The following is a 15,986-nucleotide window of genomic DNA, read 5'->3' on the forward strand; positions in this document are numbered from 1 at the left end:
GAAAAAGACAGAGTTAGTTATTTAAGTTGAAGATAGGAAAGCACAGGGTTAATGGCAAGTACTGTGAAGGAAAGTGAATTAAGTTTCTTAAAATTTGGTAGGAGGGAAGCAGTTTAAAGAGAAGGATAATAGATTGTACTAGAGTGGGGAGGAGGTGAAAGGTGTGTATGGAGGATAGTGATTGGAGCAGGGGAGGAGTTAGGGTTGGGTATAGAAAGAATGTAGATTGGTTAAATTGAGAACAGTGGCAGGGGCTGTGTCAGAGTGCATAGAGTATAAATGTAGAGTAACCGGGGTTGGGTGGGAATGGGGGTACAGTAGGGTAGTGGAGTGAGCCTGAAGTGGAGCGAAGGGCAAATTGAGCAGGAAGAACCAGGGCCAAGAGACACTGCGTCAAAGAGAGAAAAACTAAGAAAAAAAAAAAAAAACAATCAACCACGATCAGGGATTTATCAGGATTCTGATATACAGTTGGGGTAGGGTGCATACTGGGAAGCTGTGCAAGATGATATTACCTGAATATGAGTGTACTTTCACTTACTAACTATTATTATGATACAGCCACACTATATCCATCTAATACTGTATGGCCTAATTCCCAGATGGGAGATCTTTAGTATGAGACATGAAAGGGAAATAGTGTCAAAGGCCTTGGAGAACAGAACATAGGTGGTATGTTCTGTTATCTCTCCTCTAGGTCTTTGGGGTCAGTATCCAAGAAGTCCCCATAAGTCAATAAGCAACAGCTATCCTTGTCAAACCCAAAATGGGTAGGGTCAAGTGTGTTAAAGGTCACATCTGTCCTTGTGGATATGGTCCATACTGATTCCTGCAGTAGCCGTGCAGAAAAGGGTCAGTAGTTGTAATTTTGCATATTACTAGATTGATGTGCATTACACAGAACCCAAGATTTGATATTACATTATGTAGTGCGGTTACAAAGAACAAAGACTATGGTGTAGGTAAACCAGTCCTCCAAAAAATACATCATACAATATCACAGTCAAAGGAGGCAGCGGAACACAGCAGTAAAATTCAAGAATTTAATCCCAGAAAAAAGTAAACAGCCAATTAGCATGCAAAAACAATTAAGAATTAAGAAGAGCCCTTAAAGCCAGATAGATATTAATTATGTTCAGTATTTTTATAATGTTTTTATGAATTAAATGTTCTATATGCTTTTATGTATGAAATGTTTTCATGTTTATATAATGAGTTCTGAGCTGCATTTTTTGGCTGTTGAATGAAATGCTTTATATGTTTTTATGAATTTAATGTTTTCGTGTTTATACAATGAGCTTTGAGCTGCATTTTTTGGTGTGGCTTTAAGGGCTCTTGTTAACTCCTGTTTTTGCATGCTAATTGGCTGCTTTGCTGTTTAAAAGTATTACAGTTTGGATCTTTATTTGTCTGATGAAGCAGCTGCTGCTGCAAAAGCACTTACTGTTTGTTCTACTGTTTGTTCTGGGATTAAATTCTTGAATTTTACTGCTGTGTTCCCCCTCCTCCTTTGACTGTGATATTGTATGTAGTGTGGTTGATGTATATGTAGAAAACATACTGACACTCCAGGGTTGTACTGCTTGGGGGGGGGGGTACCAACACTTGGATGTATTTTAAATATATGAAATGCAGTTAGATAGGGCCCTCAGTCTGTAATGTTTCCACATCTACTTTCATGTCATACAAAGGATGTGGACAATAAACAGCAGAAACACAGCATAATATATACATTTCCATAGTTCGAGGAGCAGCAGGTTTGTGTGATTGTTAGCAAAGTTTATACACATGTGAGATACACCTGTTTGAGCATTGCTAAGCACTGAGCAAAAACCAGCCACATTGCTAAAGTCTGACAGTTAGTACTGAGTCTGTGGAATACACCTCCTACTTAGCTGACTGTAGTAGCAGGTGTTAATGCAGTGATACATTCCTTTTCTGGGGCCAGATGGTACTGGGTTGGAATACAGCTGACTCTAGCACTTTTAAATAGTTTAGCTTTACCATTGGTGTACAATGCACACCATCGCACAATAATGCATTAAAGAAAAGAAATGAGGAAGATAGGACAGTGGTGAAATGGGGATTAAGCAGGGGGAAGAACAAATGAAAAGCAATAAGGAATATCTAGGATTCAGGTAAGAAAAAATATAGCTATTCATTTTGTCAACAGTAAAACCTGATTATACATGCAGAATATTAGCTGAATTTGGACTGTCACCTCCAAAGAGAGGGGTGACCACAACACAATCATGTTGTATAGCCAATTGGACTGCATTAAGTGTGTCAAGAAGACATATGTGCAAAATGAAGAGCTATGTATGGGACAATTGTTTTGTTTTTTTGTTTGTTTTTATGGGACAGGTGCCCATTTTTTTCTTTTGGAGAGAGAAAGGAATGTTGGGGGAATGGACATAGGTATGTCTAGGTCTGGTAAGCTGGCTAGATGAGGAAGCAATTGCAGACAGACAAGACAAACAAGACAAGTCACAGGGATGGGATGGACACAAGAGTTTGTTGGACACCATGGATGGGGTAAGATTGGGGTCATCCAGGACCCATGGCATCAAGCTGATTAACAGTGAGAATCAAGTCCTTACCCACAGGACTGTTATCACTGTTACCTCACTCTGCCACTGGCTGGAGTGCTTGATGTCTCCTTCTCCTCCTACTGGTCCTATGTAAAATGAGTGACAGCAGCCCCTCCATCTGGTGTAGGCATGTACCAACAGTGTGGCACACAAACCTATGCACCATCCCTGGCAGTTCAGAGCAGGTGATAAACTCACCACCCATGTCACTGCTCCCAGAGGGAACCACTGGCCTATCCTCAGGGACAGAACTACCTGAGGGGGCAAGTAGTGCAGGGGCAGCAGAGGTGGTGCTGGCAGGTCAGCTCCCAGACATGGTGGGCAATGGTGCCGGGGCCAGTGGAGTGGAGGCAGGTGTTTCCTGTGGAGCCGGCCTACCCCACTGTGCTGTGGAGTATTTTGTGATGTGGGACACATAGATGACATTGACATATTTTGACAACACATAATAAAATAAAACAAAAAAAAAGAGATAAGGGTTGGGGTGAGAGGGAAAAAAAGAGATAAGATTAGTACCTGCATATGTAACATACAATGCATTAATACAATTATTTGACTCTATTATCTTAACCTTTACTCTTAAAACTCCCACCCTCTAACAGATAACTTATTACTTTTAAGACTACCAGCTCCTAACAGATGCGCGCTATACTACAGATTGCAGAAAATACTCCTTTACATGTGCATGTGTCGCACATATGTGCGTTCCAGTTACCCAAATTACAGTTTATAGCAGTGCATGTGTTCCACTGGTATAGAACTTTTACTTTAAACCTTTAAGTTACACATAATTGAAGAATTAAGATTTATTGTATAGTTGGGAAGTGTGGTATTTGAATCCACAACCTCTGACTAAAGTCTAATATTGTACGCTTGGTTTGTGCTACAAGTTAATGCATGCATACTTTTACAGTTGAAATATGCATGTTCAATTTGATACAACTGTATAAAATACCAAAAAAGCTATCTAACTTTTAATGCTGCAACAACACTACTTTTCTGCTCCATACATACCACATGCCTTCCTCATCCTCTCCAATTTAGTGGCATGGGTCCAAACACTGTACTCCCTCTCCATGGCAGCTGTGGAAAAAAACAGAACAGAATAGAATACCATTATGAATACCAGTCCTTGCCTATATCCAGCCTTTAAGCCTTACAAGTACCCTCTGTAGTTGATACTTACACATCTGTGGGATGTCCTCTGTCCTAAATTCTTCGATCCAAGCATTGAGGGTACCCCTCTCCCCCTGATGTAGGTCACTAAAGTGGTGTCTACATTGGTCACCAGTGTGGTGGTTACCAGTGGTACTGGTCAGAGCCTGAGCCAAACTATCCCAAGCTTCTGACTTATACTGGGACCCAGAATAGCCCCCTGCAGCAACGTGGCACTGTATTTTTTCACTAGGAGTCCAACAAAAATCTTGAACTCTTAGACAACCCATCTCTAAGCCCTAAATCTCACGCCCTCTCCATGAATGCCTGTCATGTGTTCCACTGATCAAGAGCAATGGAAACTGATGATCTCCCACCAATTCCATTTTTTACGTTAACTGGGAGTGTGCACACTGTTTCAAAAATGTTGTGCACTGCTTATCATCGTGCAAGCATGGTGCTCTGGGGTGCATAATGGTAAGTGGTGCATAACAGTGGCAAGCAATGCAATTTCAAGGTTGTTTGATGCACAGGTACTTGTGTAAGTGTGTTAGTCAAATGTGAAGGCCATGCCAGTGCAGAGAGCAGAAATATACTTACAGGAACATAGCGCATAGTACACCCATAGTCATACATTTGATAATAAATGCGATAATACATAGATAAATAAATAAAGAAATAATAGAGACAATATTAGTGTCTCAGCCCTCATACATGTAATTAATATCAGCTACTGCCTATAATAGGAAGTGGAACAACAGTAAAAGTGCATGGAATATGATGTATTTGAAACCAGGACCATGTGCATAGCAGCACTACACTAACACCTGTTTCCACAACAATGTTAAGAAAACATTTGTCTGTGTTGTAGTTCATTTCTATAAACTGCAATGTCACAACAGTAAAACAAAGGTTGCACATCCTGTACTAGAACCCAGGAGCAGCTATACTTACTCCAGCCCTACACGTATACCTGCTACCACAGGATTAGTTATGTGATATTGTGTTTTTTGCTATTCATTCTTAAGGTCTCACTGTTAACTGTCATGCAGCATTGCTTAGCAGGTTTGCACAATGCCAAACAGTATTAATTGAATGCATCTGGTTTCTATTTTTGGTTGTCTGGGTTCTGTCTGCTCCTAGGCTCCAGTTTGTGCACTGCTGCATTTTTCACACATCAGATAAACATAGCCAAACCTGACATTTGTTTTCCTTAGTTTCTCATGTTTTCGCTGAGTGGCACAGCCTGCAAACACATGAAAAGGAAAAAAATAAATAAATAAAGAGAGAAAACGATTCAAACCCAGTACCATCTTGCCCCAAAAGAAAATTATCAATGCATTAACACGTGATGCCACAGAGTCAGTTGAGTAGCAGGTGTGTTTCATAGACTCAAAAGTAACTGTCCAAATTTAGCAATGCAGCTCGCATTTGTGCACTACTAAGCAGTGCACAAACAGGTGTAGCTTGCATGAGTATACACTTTGCCAATTGTTGTGCAATGGAAAACTATATATTATTAAGTATTACTGTTATTTATTGCCCATTTCATGTGTATGGCATAACATTACATGTGGAAAAATTAAAAAATGAAGGCCCTGTCTTACAGTACGTCACATATTTACAAAACAGCCGTGTCCCTCCCCCCATGCACTACAACCCTGGTGTCTCGGTACGTTTTACACATATATATCACCTACACTACAGAAAGTAATATCAAATGTTGTGCAATATGCAATGCACATCAATCTGTAACATGCAGAACAACAACTAGTGTCCCATAAGCCTAACAAGCCTTATTTTCAAGGCTAGGGAAGGTATCAGCATGGACCTTATCCACAGGAACATAATTGAGCTTCAACACACTCGAGTCGACCATGTTGTGTTTGTTGAGGATAGATCTTGCTTACTGAACCTCGTGGATTTCTTTGATACTGAACTTGAAGACCTGGATGACAGATAACAGGACATACTGCCTATGTTTAGTTATCCAAGGCCTTTGACAATATCCCCCATTCATGTCTCCTAGTGAAAATGTCCCATCTGGGAATTAAGCTATACAGTACTAGCTGGATAGGCAATTGGCTCACCAACAGAACACATACACTCAAAGTTGGGTCTGCACCTCCACCACTAGACCACTCACCAGTGGAATGCCACAAGAATCTGTGCTGGGACATCAACTGTGTGGAAACTATTTCCCTGAAGAGCAGCCAACAGTAGGTGTCCTGTGGTTTACCACATTTGCAGATGACTGTTAACTGGACACGCATATAGATTCCCTCAATGATGGTAACATATTGCAGAAGGGGCTGACAGAGACAAATGATTGGTCCCAAACTCACAGACCGAACCTTACAGCAAATAATGCCTCATTGTCTCCTTTGGCAATGAAGTACCCCTGCTAATTATGAAATGCATAACACCCCTTTCAGCTCACACACACAGTGCTGTGAGACTTCTGAACACATGTTCATAGCAATCTACACCTTTATCACTATGCATCCATAGTGGTGAAACACACATTCTGCATTGCATACATTATACATATGGACATCACATCCAAGGCAAGGCAGGTCATAACTCTGTTGTACTGCACCCTTATCAGACCACTAATTAACTAAAGACTCCCTTCTGTCTGTACCTCACCAGACATCTGCAGCAATTGTTGAAAAAATAGAGGTTTGTGACTGGGAGAGTGCAGGTCCTACAAATACCACATACATGGAAGGACTACAGGACTTGTCACTGTACTCAGTTTCCTGCAAGCTGCTGAGAGGTGACCTCTGCCTGACCTACAAAGAAGTCTCAGATCCTGCCTTACTGTAAATGCTGGACATCTGCAAATCAAATGGGACAGGAATAACTTGGGCCAGGGTTCTCGATCTAGACTGTGACATAAAAAGAAAGTACAGTTTTGTACCTACCATAAATGTAGATGTCCGATAGGTATGCATCTGCAGTCATCACATATGGGTTGTCCTGCCTCAGGCAGCCCTTCGGTCGGCCGGATTCCAAAGTCTGGGTCTGGCCTCGGCTGATGTCGCACTTTCCCCGACGTCAGAGCGTCTGGGGTATAAAAGTATCAGCCGACGCCATCTTCCTCAGTTTTTCTTGCCCCAGATGCCAGGTGCCCTCTAGGAAGGCTAAATTTGGATAAATGCAATAAAATTCCAAACATTTGCAAAAATATATATATATATATATATATATATATACATGTATATACAAACAAATACACCATAATAGATTCCCCCAGCTAGCTAAAAGAGGGGTAAGCACTCTAGGAATACCACAGAGGGGTAGGAGGGTGGGTAAACCTGACTGCAGATGCATACCTATCGGATATCTACATTTATGGTAGGTACAAAACTGTACTAGGTCCTTCAAGGATGCATCTGCAGTCATCACATATGGGTAGAATACCATAGCCAAACTGGGGGTGGAGGTACTAAGTGAAGGATGGTGTAGTTAAGATACCCTGCAGGACTGCCGTAGCAAAACCTGCTCTGGATCTGGAGTATAAAGGCAAATTGTAATGCTTGGCAAATGTATGCACGGAGTTCCATGTAGCAGCTTCTAAAATGTCTTTGGTAGCCACCCCTCTTAGGAAGGCTATGGTGGTGGCTGTGGCTCTCGTGGAATGAGGTCTAATGTTAGCTGGCACAGTCTTTCCATGAAAGGAGTAACAAAAACGAATGCAATTTCCTATCCATTTCGAAATTGTCTGTTTGGAAATTGCTTTTCCTTGTACCCCAGCAGCATATGCTACAAACAACTGGTCAGTCTTTCTGTAACTTTTAGTTCTGTCCAAGTAGTAGCGCAGTTGTCTGTGTATGTCCAGGGTGTGCAGAAGTCTCTCCCCTTTATTTTGAGGCTGTGGGAAAAATGTAGGCAAATGAATAGCTTGGTTCAAAGATACTCTGGATACCACCTTTGGCATGAATGTAGGATTGGTCCTCAAAGAAACTCTGTCCTGATGAAAGATAAGGAATGGCTGCACCGCCATTAAAGCTTGTAGCTCAGATACTCTTCTTGCTGAGGTTATGGCCAGAAGGAAGGCAGTTTTCCAAGACAAAAACTGTACATCTGCCGATGCTGCTGGTTCAAAGGGAGGAAGTGTTAGTTTTTCCAACATGAAATTCAGGTCCCAAGTAGGTAGAGGTGGTTTCCTTGGAGGATTAATGTTTTTCATTCCCCTTAGAAACTGTCTTAGTAGAGGGTGAGAGAAAACAGGTGGATTTAGATTGTATTCTGCTGAGATTGCTGAGGCATGTATCTTGATGGAAGAGTAAGACAGGCCACTGTGGGAAATATTCCAGTATACATGCCATATTCATCACAGTCACATCTAGGCCCTTTGCTGTGTTCCAGGTGTGAAATCTTTTCCATTTTGCTGTATATGCCTTCCTTGTGGAAGGTCGGCGAGCTTCCATAATAATATCCTTCACTCTCTGGGATAGGTTATCCTGAGGAGGAGTCATGGTATTCTCCAGGCAGTTAGCTGCAAGGTTTTCAGGTTGGAGTGTAGAGTCCTGAAATTGTGCTGCGTCAGTAGGAGTGGCCGTAGGGGAAGAGGCCATGGTTTCGTCTGTGACAAACTCTTTAACAGTGGGTACTAGTGCTGTCCAGTGCTTGGCCAGTTTGGGGCTATCAGAATTACTCTGGGCTGCTCTGTCCTGATCTTCAGTAGGACCTTAGTCATTAGTGGAAGAGGTGGGAAAGCATACACTGTTAGAGCTTTCCAGCTGAAAGAGAGAGTGTCCACCTTCCATGCTTGTGGGTGGTATGTCCTTGAGCAGAATTTCTTCAGTTGATGATTTAGGGGGGAAGCGAACAGATCTATTTCCGGCCTTCCCCATGATTGTGTGATTTGCAAGAAGATGTCTGGGTGTAGCATCCATTCGTGTGCATCCATGGTAGTTCTGCTTAAGCTGTCTGCCAGTGTATTGTCTTTCCCTGGCACGAATTGGGACTGTAGCTGTATGTTGAGTTTCAATGCCAGTTCCCATAGGTTCATTGTCAGTCTGCAAAGAGGGTAGGAATGGGTGCCTCCTTGCTTGTTTATGTACCACATAACTGTGGTGTTGTCTGTCCTTATGAGCAGGTGGCCTTGCTGAAGGAAAGGTTTGAAGGCCTCGATTGCGTGTATCACTGCCAGCAATTCCTTTTGGTTTATGTGCATGTGCAGCTCTCTTAGTGACGATAGCCCTTGTATACATCTGTCCCCCATGTGCGCTCCCCAACCTTGGTCTGAAGCGTCCGTGGTGATGGCTTGATTGGCTCTTGGCTTGCTGAAAGGCAGCCCGCTGTTCGACCGGCAGGATTGATCCCACCACAGGAATTCCTTTTGAAGGCAAGGAATGAGTGGGATCAGAGCTTCTAAGCTGTGACTGTGCTGAGTCCATAAACTTCTTAGGTACCATTGTAATTTCCTCATATGCAGCCTTGCTTGTGGAATCAGAAGAATGCAAGATGCCCTGTAACCCAGGGCCTGCAGGATTTTCCTTGCAGTCATCTGAGTTTGTCTTGTGAGATTCTGAAAGTAAACTGGTAGCTGTTCTTGTTTTTCTTCTGTAAGAAAAGCCATCTGGGTGGTTGTGTCTAGATCCGCACCCAGAAAAGTTATTCTTTGGGATGGAACCAGTCTTGATTTGTGGATGTTGACTGTATATCCCAAGGCCTGTAACAGGTGGATGGCATAGTCCAAGTCCTTTAACAAAGTTTGCTTGCTGTCCGCTTGTATTAGGCAGTCGTCCAGACAAGGGTAGATTTGAATCCCCTGAAGTCTGCAGTGTGCAATTACTGATGCCAGGCATTTCGTGAATACTCTGGGCGCAGTAGATAAGCCAAAGGGCAATGCTGAGAATTGATAATGCTCTGACCCTGCAAGAAATCTGAGGTGTCTTCTGCAGCTTTGTCGAATAGGGACATGCAGGTATGCCTCCTTGAGGTCTAGAGTCACCAGCCAAGACCCCTTGCCCAGCATGGGAAGGAGTTGCTGTAGAGTCAGCATTTTGAATTTTGGCACAATGAGGTACGTGTTCAGTGCGGACAAGTCGAGAATAGGCCTCCATTGATTTTCTTTTCTTGGAACAAGGAATAATCTTGAGTAAAATCCCTGGCCTTGTTCTGAAAGAGGTACCTTTTCTATGGCTTTCATTTGCATTAAGTTGGTAATTTGCTTCAAAGCCTCTGCCCTCTGATTTGGTGGCAGGTTTGGCATGCCTTTTCTTTTTGGCAATGAGTGGAAATGGAACCTGTATCCTTTGTCTATTATTTGCAGTGTCCATGTGTCCCCTGTAATGCTGTGCCAATTTTTTGAAAATAAAGAAAGCTTTCCACCCAAAGGTGCTTCTAATTGAGCCCTGATCGGCAAAGTCAAAATAAAGTCATTGAGTCTGTCCTGGTGTAGCAGTTGTAGTTCCTGCAGTACCTCCCTGGTTGGGAGGCTGCCACTGACGGCCTCTGTAGGAGCCTCTAGCTTGCCCTCTACCTCTGGCACATCTATTTCTGCCTCTTTGAGATCTGTCTGAGTCCGGAAAGGACCAATTCTTAATAGGCCAATTTCTGCTGAATCTCGGTGGTTGGACTTGCAGAAAGTCTTTAACTGTTTGCACAGATTTTGCCTTTTCTTCAAATTTCTTTAAAACCTCTTGAGCTGTGGAACCAAATAATTTTTGCTTTTCCATAGGAGCATCCAAAAGCTTAGCTTTAACATGGTCTGGCAGAGATTGTTCCTTCAGCCAGGCATGCCTATGTATAACTGCACCTGTCATAGCAGATCTACATGAAGCTTCCAATGCATCATAACCACACTGCAAGAAATGGTTACTAACCTGCTGGGAGTTATGTACCAGATCCTGAAGGGATTTACGATCAAGGGGTTCAGAAGAGGACAGTTTCTTATGCAATTCATCTAGTAAATACTCTTGATACTGTATCATATGGAATTGACAGTTTAATGCTCTCATGGAAAGAGTTGCAGAAGTATACACTTTCTTACCCCATCTCTCTAATGCTCTGGACTCCCTTTCAGAGGGTAGAGGATTTTTAGCAGTGGCAGCTGCAACCCCTTTAGGGCCCTGGGAAATAGTTTCTGGATCAGCAGAGTGGGCCTTGTACAGGTGAAAATGTGAATCCGGGACCCTGTAGTACCTATCAGGTTTGGCAGGAGCCGGAGGGAGAGAGTCAGGGGCAGTACAAGCATCTGAATAGACATCATCAATTACATTCAAAACAGGAGGTATAGCTAAGGGCCTGTGCTGAGGTAAATGTAAAAAGGTCCTTAATCTCTTTCTGGAATCAGAGAATTCCTGACCCTGCCATTGAAAATGTTCTCTCATAGTGTGTAATGTTTCTCCAAAAGAAAACTCCTCAGGAGGGGAGGCCGAGGGAATAGATTCTTCAGCATCAGAATCCTCGTAGGCCGAATAAGCCTCCTCCTGGTGGTCTGACAGAGCGGAGCCATCCGTGGACTCATCTGAGGACTGTGGATCAGAGGGCTCAACCCTGGGCCTTTTGCCCGGAGGTGGTTGAGAGCTCCTGTCCGGATGAGGTTGGGAGCCTCTAATTAATGAAATCAGATCCTCTGCTAGGGTAAGAATTTGAGAGCTAGAAGAAGGTCTCTGAGAGGAAACCTTGGGAGGCAAAGCCTTAGAAAGTTTAGCAGCCTTAGCCCTAGAGAAAGCCTTAATGGACATGGAAGCAGGGGGTCTGGCTGCACCATGTGCAGGAGTAGACTTATCTACAGTAATGGTGTCGGAAGGTTCCTGGACACCGGTCTCAGTAGGTAATTCAATGACCGACTCGGCCGGGGCCTCCAGGGCCGAGGTAGTCAGTTGTGTGGTTTCGGTAGTAGGAAGAGGCAAGGACTCAGTTTCAGCCGAGACCGAGACACTCGCGGTAGGCCTGACCGAGGTTTCAGCCGAAACCGCGGCCCGCGTGTGTCGGTCCTTGTCCTTCCGTTTTTTGACTAAATGTGAAGTCGGAGTCTCCGACGGCATTTTATAAGCAAAACTAGCCCCAAAAAACTCCTCTGCAAACTCCGACCGACGTCTAAGTGTTTGTCGGTTGAAGGAAGCACAGGCTGAACAGGCCAAGACGTCGTGGTCTGGGCCTAGGCAGGGGAGGCAGTAAGAGTGGAAATCCTTATGAGGTATTTGTTTCCCACAGGTTAAACAATTATTAACTTTATCTGACATCGGCTGAGGCAAGAAAGAGTCCCCAACGGGGTACTTAGCTTTTTCGAAGTCTTCGGTAGCTGAATCACAGGAGCTGACTGACCGGCACTTGCAAACTGCTTCTGCTTCGGGCACCACGTGGCAAGAAAGACTGAGGAAGATGGTGTCGGCTGATGCTTTTATACCCCAGATGCTCTGATGTCAGGGAAAGTGCAACATCAGCCGAGGCCAGACCCAGACTTTGGAATCCGGCCGACTGAAGGGCTGCCTGAGGCAGGACAACCCATATGTGATGACTGCAGATGCATCCTTGAAGGACATCATGTAGGGGAGATAGATATATCCCCCAGCAACTCACACTCCTCTGTTATAGGCTCCCTCTGCATGTGAAGCAGTGCTCCTCAATGACCCTGTTCAAGCACAACCTTCACTACTGGTTGGGTGATTGTAAAGTCACCTCTTTGCTGGCACCTATGTCCCTCAGAGACAGGCCCAGTTGTGGCTGCTCAAAAAATTGCTCTGCTAACAAGGACCATCTAAATATGCTTAATAAGGGTACTTGTGTTTTTTCAAAGCTAGGTTTCTATTTCCTTATGTATACTGACAATCACGTACTCATAAAAATTACAACTACAATATGTGAGAGATGCAACTATACAATGAATCTAGAATAAATACTCTCTCTCTCAGGTAACAACAAATCAAATATCAAACAGGTTGTCCTCGACAAACCAAGTGCATAACACATAACCCGACATATGCAGAGGTAGTCATTAGAAGCTTACCAAAAGAGCAGACACCTCACAAAACACAGATGTCCCCCTCACCAGATTGTACAAGGAAAAAGTCAGTTAGCTGCCTGTCAGGTGCCCGGATCCGCAAAGTCATGAACACACTCAAATCTCTCAACAACAAGCACAGTTACACCTCTGTTGTACTCTGTGTTGAAGTTAATGACTTGAAACATACCTCACTGGACTATATGAAGAGAGATATGACTGAGCTCTCAGATTATCTGTCCCAGACAAGTATGTCCATGGTCCTAAGCAGCATTCTACCTTCACCCAGGATGGTGCCTCATTACAAACAAAATAATTATTGACTTCAACAATAGGCTTAGCTACTGGTGTCAATCCATGGGGATGCAGTATTTGTCAGCCTAGGATGACATGGTCGACAGACCATGCTGCTTTGCCAGGCATGGTCTTCATCTGTCACCTCTTGCCTTTACTGGCCAAGGTACTTGCTTTCCCTGTAGTGTCTTTTTAGGTACTTGCTTTCCCTGTAGTGTCTTTTTAGGCAATGTCATAAGAACAAAATTCCTGACATAAAAATATCCTCAAAAGACACACTCAGGGTTAAGCTGCTTAATTCTAAGACTGTAAAACAGAAACTACAATGAATGGAGGCACGACTTATTTGGGAAGATGTCAATTTTGTGCAGTCAGAGACATGGTTTAGGGACACAAAGAGTACTCTGGCCATGAAAGGCTATAATGCCTTCCACACATTCAGGTCACAAAATGAATGTGACAGAAACAAAGAAAGAGGTGTATCCATCTTCATGAAAGACAAATACACCTCAAGACTGGTTAAGCAGTACAACTCCCTAGAATTACTCCAAGTTCAACTAACTGTAGGAAAGAACTCCTCCATGTCATTGTTAGCGACAGGTCCACCAAAATGAACCATGAAAACCATACAGTGCCTTCCTGGACCTACTTGAGTCACTCGTAATACAGCCAAACACCTTAGGCTTAGGTGACTTTAACTATCCTTCCATCAATTGGGATAACTATATGAGCTCAAACACACTTGCCCTAAGGTTCCTGCACTTTGTAAACACAAATGCTCTGGAACAGTTATTCAACAACCTAGTACTCACCAACATGGGAGATTGCTGCATCACCCCATGTGTGAGAACCTCCCTGGTAAGGTCTGACTATAAATCAGTCACATTCAATGTAACAATCATACCTGACCCCCCTGCCATATCCAAAAGGTTGAAAAGTATCTCCAAAACAAACTATGCCTCCTAAGTGATGGCATATATAGTTTCAAATCTCCTGCCGCCACTGACAGTAAAGACTTCTATACGGAGGTGTACACAAACATCCTGTATAAACAGATTTACAAGTGTATAGACGTAGCCATAGGAGAACAGATCAAAACATGCTCACAAAAAACACCGGGTGGGCCGCTAGCATAAATAGATTATGCAACATGAGAAAGAAACTGATGTCCAGGAATTAGATGGAACATTCTCAGCAGAAGAACACTCTCCATAGCTTGAACAAGCAAATGAGACATCTTGTACAGTCTTCTTAAGCTAATTATGAAACTAAATTAGCATCCATAACTAAGGATGATCACAAGGTATTCTTTAGCTATGGCTGTAATGTAAAAGGGAAGGTCCAGTTTTGCACAGACTTCATAGTGGATGGTACCAGTCATGCTAAACCTGTGGACATCACCAACCTGTTAGCAGACAGGTTTAGTAAAAATTTCACACCCCTGTCTCTAGCAGTCATATCTGTCACCAGTTCTCTACCTATTATCTCCAAAAAGCAGGTCATAACTGCACTCACCAAGGCCAAAAACACAGTCTCGATGGGACCAGATAACATCCTAGATGCCTTACTAAATGGTTTAAATCAAGAGTTAGTGGAATCACTGGGTACTCTCTTTAACCACAATCTAAGTACTGGCTAAGTACTGGCTTTGTCCTGGCAGAATGGAAAACAGCAACTGTACTCCCCTTGCACAGAGAGGGTCCCTCAATTGACCCAGGGAACTATAGACCCATAAGCCTGACCAGCCTTGTCTGTAAGGCCATGGAGAGAATAATTTTTGACCTTATCAACAAGGACATTGGCGACCTTCAAACTCGACCCAGTATGGCTTCATTAAGGGCTGATCATGCCTGTTAAACCTAGTGGAATTCTTCAAGAGTGTCACCAAAGCCCTGGATGAAGGCAAATCAGTACATACTGCTTATCTCGACTTGGCCAAGGGCTTTGACACAATCCTCCACTCAGGCATCTGTGAGAAACTCACCCAACTGGGGATTAACCCATACATCATTAGACAGTTAGCCAACTGGCTCGCCAACAGAATGCATAGTCATACTTCAACCTCTACCAGAAGACCTGTTACAAGTGGTGTTCCACAAGGGTGTGTGCTGAGCAACCTACTGTTTGGAATTTATTTCTCAAAAATTCAGGTGATAGCAGATCACCTGCGGCTCACCAACTTCACTGACAACTGCAAACTGTGTGCAATCAATGAATATCCAGATGATGCCAACATACTACAAAATGGGCTTACATACATAAATGATTGTTGCCAAAGACACAGACATAAACTCAACACAAAAAGCATGCACTATTATCCCTTTCAGCAAAGGAGAGGTACCTGCAAATTACAGTATTAATAATACCCTCCCAAGTTCCAACACAATGATGAGAAATTTGGGAATGCAGGCTGATAGCAATGTCAACTTTGATCATCATATGTCCACAGTGGTAAGGAAGGCCTTTTACGTTGCACACCTCATAAGTAAGACCATAGCATCCAAGACTAAGGATGTTATCGATCCACTGTACTCATTCTCTCATCAGCCTCATCAGACCAATAAAAGAATACAATGCTCCCTTTTGTATGTACCTCACCAAACACCTGCAGCAGCTGGACAGACCTAAGTGATTTGTCACCAAGAAAATCTAGGGACTTTCATACATGAATACATGACTACATGGACAGACTGAAGACCATGTCACTGTACTCTGTATCATATAGACCGCTAAGTGACAATTTGTGCATAGCCTACACACCATTTTTGAACCCTGCCTTAATGGAAATGTGGCACCTCTGCAAATCAAATGGGACAGGACTCACTCACTGTAGGGACCTTAACCTAGCCTGTGACATCAACAGGACATGCTGGACAGACAGACAGATATGACTCACAGACATTGCCACTGATATCCAACAAACTCCCAGTTCACAGGAAACTGAGCTCATTAATAACCCCATTTAAGTGTAACTTGGACAATTG

This window comes from Protopterus annectens, chromosome 2.part1, assembly GCF_019279795.1.
Source record: "Protopterus annectens isolate FY-2018-M chromosome 2.part1, PAN1.0, whole genome shotgun sequence".
Classification (NCBI taxonomy): Eukaryota; Metazoa; Chordata; order Ceratodontiformes; family Protopteridae; genus Protopterus; species Protopterus annectens.